A 6,000-nucleotide genomic window follows, 5' to 3' on the forward strand; every position below is an offset into this window, starting at 1 on the left:
TCTGAGGTTACCTCGAAATGCCGGGGGCAGACAGACGGGGGATCCTGAAGCTTTGCATTCCTCTGCAGGATCCTAGAGGGGGCGGGGGAGGGCGGTGGTGAGGCTGGGGAGAGGTTGTGGAGTGGGGGAGGAATTAGCTGGTTTGGGGTGTGGGGAGAAGGGCTGGTTGCTAGGCAAAGTCGGCAGAGATGAATCATGTTCTGGCGTGAGTGGGGTATTGGCAAAAAAACGCGAAGTTTGTGGAATCTTTTTGTTTGAGCTGGAAAGGAATGGGGATGTATTGGGTCCAGTCCCTCATTTTGTAGATAAACTACAAATACAGCGAGGGACAGAGGTTTGCTCAGGGGGTAGGGATGAATCTCTCGCCTCCTAGCTTTCCAGGGGCCCTCCCTGCGGTGCAGGCCCGTGGCCAGAACAGGCCGCTGGGAGCGGCTCCCATATGTATGTAGTCATGTTCTAGGCATCAGAGATTAGGTGGTGACCCCAGACACACTCTCCCGAGCAATGCAAATCCAGAGTGGTGTGTGCTTCTTAGGAAACGAACAGCGTGATGGCTGAGCCACTAGCACCGGTTTCTGCTCAAACCTGGGTTGAGGGGTGGCCTGTCTGGGGAGGTGCCACTTGAGGGGAGAGACCTGAATGGAGGAGGCAGCCTTGTGAAGCAGAGGGGCCAGAAGGTGCAAAGGCCTTGAGGTAGGAAGGAGCTTGGTGAGCCTGAGGGACCGCAGGGCAGGCAGAGCCCCTGGAATGGGCTGAGCGAGGGGGGCAGGGAGGGCAGAGCTGGGGTCAGGCGGGACCCTGGAGGCCGAAGGCTCCACGGAAGCTCTTGTTCTGCAGAGAGTAGAGGCCCAGTCTCCCTCTGACTCCTTCTCCTGCCCCGTGGTGCCCGCTAAGGACTCGTCCTTCGGATGAATGAGCTCTTAGTAAGCACCTGTGGTGTGCCAGGCTGTCCTGGGCACGTTGTCTGTGCCACCTGAGTGCATCCTCTCGGGTTGTCCAGGTGAGGAGGACCCGTAAGAGAGGCCTCCACGGGCCCCGGGGCCACCCTGACCCAGGCTCTCGCCCTGGAGGCCCTCAGCTCTGCGAGCTCAGCCAGAAAATGACGCGCCCGCACGAGCTGATTGTCCTCTGGTTCAGCAACCTCGAAAAAGAGTGGGGAAGGTCAGGAGGAGCCTCCGATCCCGGCAGCGGAGCAGGAATGCTGGCCGGGAGGCAGGGCCGTGCTGTCCCACGCCTTTGGGGTTAGAATGGGTGAGCACCCACTCGGAGGAAGATGGTCCTCAGGGGCCCGGCTGCTGTGGGAAAGGAGCAAGCTTCTGGGGCTGACGGGCAAATGGAACAGTGTGAGAGGCTCCCACAAAGCTCCTTTCCCCCCAGATATTAAGCCCAGCAGATGCCTGGAATTCCAGCATTAACCACTTCTTCTTTGGTGGTAAGCATTGCTCTTGGTTCCTTCACTTGTAAAGTGCAAATCTCCTTTGGAAAAGGAGGAGAGGAAGTCTCAAATCCAACAGCGCGACACGTTTTAGAGATTGTAAGTGATAGGGGCTTTGACCCTGGATAACTCGTAGGAGCCATCAGGTTTGGAGCTCCCCTGGGGTCAACGGAGACTGGCTGGGGCTACACTGCTGCCCATGCCTTCCTTTGTCCGATTCTGTGTTCTTAACTGCCCTTCCCACAGGCTTTGACTCCCCGGACACTCCCTGATAAACACCCTCTGGGCTGATCTCCATCTCAGGGTTGGCTTCCTGAGGCATCTGACCTGTAACAATGATGGTGATGACGACAATGATAGTGATAATGATGATGGTGATGACAGTGATGGGGACAGTGTTGCTGCTACTGCGGATATTGCTGCTGCTGATGATGGTGACAATGATGGTGGTGATGATAGTGATGATGATAGTAGTAATAGTGGTGGTGATGATGAGGGTGGTGGTGATGATGACAATGATAACCATGACCGTATTGAGGAGGGTTATGGTGATGGTGATGATGGTGGTGATGATAGAGATGATGATAGTGGTGATGTTGGTGATGATGGGGATGGTGGTAATGCTGATGACAATGACCATGATGAAGTTATAACGATGGTGATGATACTGATGAGGATGGTGGTGGTGGTGGTGGTGGTGGTGATAATGACGGTGGTGATGATAGTGATGATGATGGTGATAATAATGGGGATAGTGGTGATGTTGATGACGACAATGGCATTATGATGATGATGATGATAGCTAAATGTTAGCATGCACTTACCACATGCCTGGCACTGTTTTTTGTTTTTTTGTTTTGTTTTGTTTTGTTTGCTAGACTTTTCATAATTTAATCCTTACAACAGTTCTATGTCTTAGGAGCTAGTTTTCTGCCAATTTTTCAGAAACAGAAACAGAGGCTCCAAGAAGTTAAGGTCACATGCAGAGATCATGGCAGAGCCGGGACCAGAACCCAAGCCCCCACGTCCCTATCCAAGGTTGTTTTTAATTCCCGAGGTGCTGCTCCAAGGGGCCAGTGACACAGGGCGGCATGTAGTGTCCGGGCAGAGGGAGGTCCAGCCCAGGGCTCTGACCCATTGGCCTGAGGCCCAGGGCCAGGAAGGGAGGCCCCTGGGAGCTCTTTGCACCATAGCTCCAGGCAGTGCGAGCGTCCTTACTGGGGGCGAAGGGCTTTGGGGTTATTCGAGAGCTGGGCTCCTCTGAAGTGAAGCCAGCGGTGGGAGCGCCTAACATGACATTTCCAAAGATAGCCGGGCGGGGCTGGTGCCGTGGCGTTTGAGGCTGGGCCTTGGGGAATAGCTGTGCCGGGTGGTTGGCCAAGCACTGTGGAGGGAGCTGGCCTGTCAAGTGGTATGTGACAGAAGTCACATGGGCATGTCTCCTGGGTGCAGCGAGACCCGCTCTGCTTACTTTCAGAGGCCTTGCTGTGTGGCTGCTCCCATGCACACACTAACAACAAGATAGGTTGTTAGTCCAGAGGGTACAGTATTTAAAAAATAGCAATGACACTCCTAGTAACAATGGTAGGGATGGTAACATAGCTACTACCATGTTTCCCCGAAAATAAGACATCTTCCGAAAATAAGACCTACTTACAGGTTTCCTTCTGAGTGAAATATAAGGCATCCCCAAAAAAATAAGCCCCCCCCCCCCCCCCCGCCCCGGCTAAATATGAGAGATTTTATCCACTGATTCTGAAAGAAATGGAGTCACAAGAAATTCACCAGGAAATTCAGGAATTGGATTGTTAGGATGATGTTCCAGAAGATGATGACATGATTATCATTGAATAAATGAGTAAATTCTTGATAATGTAGGATTCAGTTTGTCTGGTTTGTGTTGACAACTACGGTACTACCGTACCATATACAGGTAATAAATTAGCCACATCCTTTATTTTCATTTAACAATAAATGTGTACCATATTCTTCTTCATGGAAAAATAAGACATCCCCTGAAAATAAGATCTAGCACATCTTTGGGAGCAAAAATGAACATAAGACACTGTCTTATTTTTGGGGAAACGGTATTAGTAATGGTAATTATGCCGATGCTAATATCTATATGTATGAAAGGCTAATATGCAAAGTGTCCCCTGGGGAGTTCTGGAGACTGAGTTAGATCGCTTGCTATGACGTGCGCCGACCACCAGGGGGTGGTGTGGAACTAAGGAAGGCCCTGGCTGGCCTTGATCACTGGCCAGGCCTAGGGACCATACCTGTGCACGAATTTCATGCACTGGGCCTCTAGTAATAATGACAATAGCAGTAGAGAATACAGGCCTAGAATCCTCCCCACCACTTCTCCACTGTGTGATCTTGGACACACCACTTAACCTTTTTGTGTCTTCATGTGTAAAGTGAGATAATCATGGTGTTTAGGACTTCTGTGAGGAGTACATGAGGTCCCAGCAGCTGTGCCTGGTAGAGTCAGGGACAAAGTTAATCATAATCATGACAATGACGGAAACAACGATTCACTCTTTATTATGTGTCACGTGCTTTATGTGTATGATCTCATTTAATCCTCAGATCACCCAGATCGGGTAGGCACTATTATCACTCCCAGCTGACAGATGAATAAACTGAGGCTTGGGTGGCTGAAGGCTCTTGTTCAAGGTCACACACATTGGTAGCCAACATCTGAACTCACCCTGTCTGACTCCAACGCTAAGGCTGATGTGGGGGAGTGGTGGGAGGGGTGGAGAGGAAGGGACTCAAGAGCTCTCTGGTGATGGGAAGTGGCCGACATCTTCTCACAAAACTGAGCATCCATCAGAACAGTGTGAGCAAACTGCTTTGCAACGTGCACAGCGCTTCCTGGTGGTTCATGGTGGAGCTTTTAAAAAAGAGCTTTTTTTAAAAAAAGCTGGGAGCTTTTAAAAAACGCCAGTGCCCATGCCCCACGCTGAGGGCTCTGATGCACAGCCAGGGTGACGGCCGGGTGTGTGTGGTGAGTTGGCCAAATGAATGAATTGGGCTCATCCTGTTGGCTCAGGGCACAGTGAGCGCCTGCTGTGCGGTAGAGTCCCCGGCATGCTCCCCCAGAAGGAAACCAGGCGGGAGGAGCATGGGCTTTGGGGTCACCCAGCCCAGGGGAGCCGGCTTGAGTCCGTTGACCTGTTGAGTCCGTTTTCTTGTTTGAAACAAAGCTCAGTGGGTGGTCATGGGAATGAGCAGGATCATAGACGCCAGGGCCTGGCACAGGGCACGGTGCCGGATGGACAGGTGTCACTCACAGGTCACGGCCTCCGTGGGCGAGGCCTCGTGGAGAGGCCGAGAGCCTTTGGAGATCCAGAAACCCGAGCCCTGAGCTCATCGGAGGGTGCACAATGCCCCCGTGTGGTTACAACTAAGCCTGCCGGGGAACAGCAGCGCCTGGGATGTGAATTTAAAACAACACGCACTGCTTTTAGCGGCACCACCTCATACTCGAGGTCGGGGCTATTCCGGTAACATCGGTTTGGCTGTTCACAAGCAGCTTCTGATGCGTAGGACTCCGCTTCAGCTCCCGGGGGATGTTAACAGGGACAACAACGTCTCATTTAGAGAGTCGCAGACGTGTGGTGGGGCACTGCAGTGCTGTCCCATGTAATAGAGGAGAGACCGCGCAGCTGGGAGGGCTGCGAATTAGACAGAACACGCCACCCGGCCAACCTGACACGGCCCCACCGGCGGCTCTAATTTGAGAGCCAGCCCTGTGGTCGCCCGGGCTGCGCGCGGAGGGAAAGGCCTTTGAAGTTCTGGGCCTTCTCCAGAAGCCACGGGGTCTCAAAATATCTTCGCATGTTTTAAAGAGAGGTATAGTTAAGAGAAGGGGCAGCTAGCTTCTGCCCAAACCAAAACCTCGACCAGGAAAGACAAACACGGCTTCCTTTGGAGGGGAGGGCGGTCTGAGGCTGTGAGCTGGAGTTCCAGGGATTTTAGCTGGCACTCGGCTGTGGGTGCCTCAGAAGGCCACCCCGGCCCTGAGCCCACAGCCCGTGTGCAGACAGTTCGGCATGAACCAGGTGGTCTCACCCGTGCGGGGCAGGGCCCCGGACGAAAGCAGCTTCTTCCCCGTGGCGTGGCTCGTCGGCCGCCGTCCACATTAGTGTCACCTGCCCAGACCTGACGCAGAGCCCTGGGCTGCATCCTGTATTTTAAACCCAGTGCCCAGGGGCTCCGTCCCTGCATCTGGCCCACAGCTTCAGGGTACTGTGTGAGCCAGCCTTGGCAGATTTCAGATTTCATAAATGAGTGAAATTACAAAAAGAATCTCCTGGTCTCATTTCGAGTTGTCCATCCGTTGTTACTCCGCAGAGAACAACCCAAAGGGCCGGTCCCCTCCTTCCACCCGCCCCCCCCCGTTTCCTAAGCATGGCGGTCTCTGTGCCCCCCTCCCGCCCGCTGTGCTCGGAGGGAGCACTGATGCCATGGCCCAGCACTTGGGGACCCAAGGGGCTCTGGGCAGCACTCTGGGGCGAGTGAAGTTCCCAAGAGATAAGGCTCAGGGGAGAAAACCG

This window comes from Pipistrellus kuhlii, unplaced genomic scaffold (genome assembly GCF_014108245.1).
Source record: "Pipistrellus kuhlii isolate mPipKuh1 unplaced genomic scaffold, mPipKuh1.p scaffold_m20_p_20, whole genome shotgun sequence".
Classification (NCBI taxonomy): Eukaryota; Metazoa; Chordata; class Mammalia; order Chiroptera; family Vespertilionidae; genus Pipistrellus; species Pipistrellus kuhlii.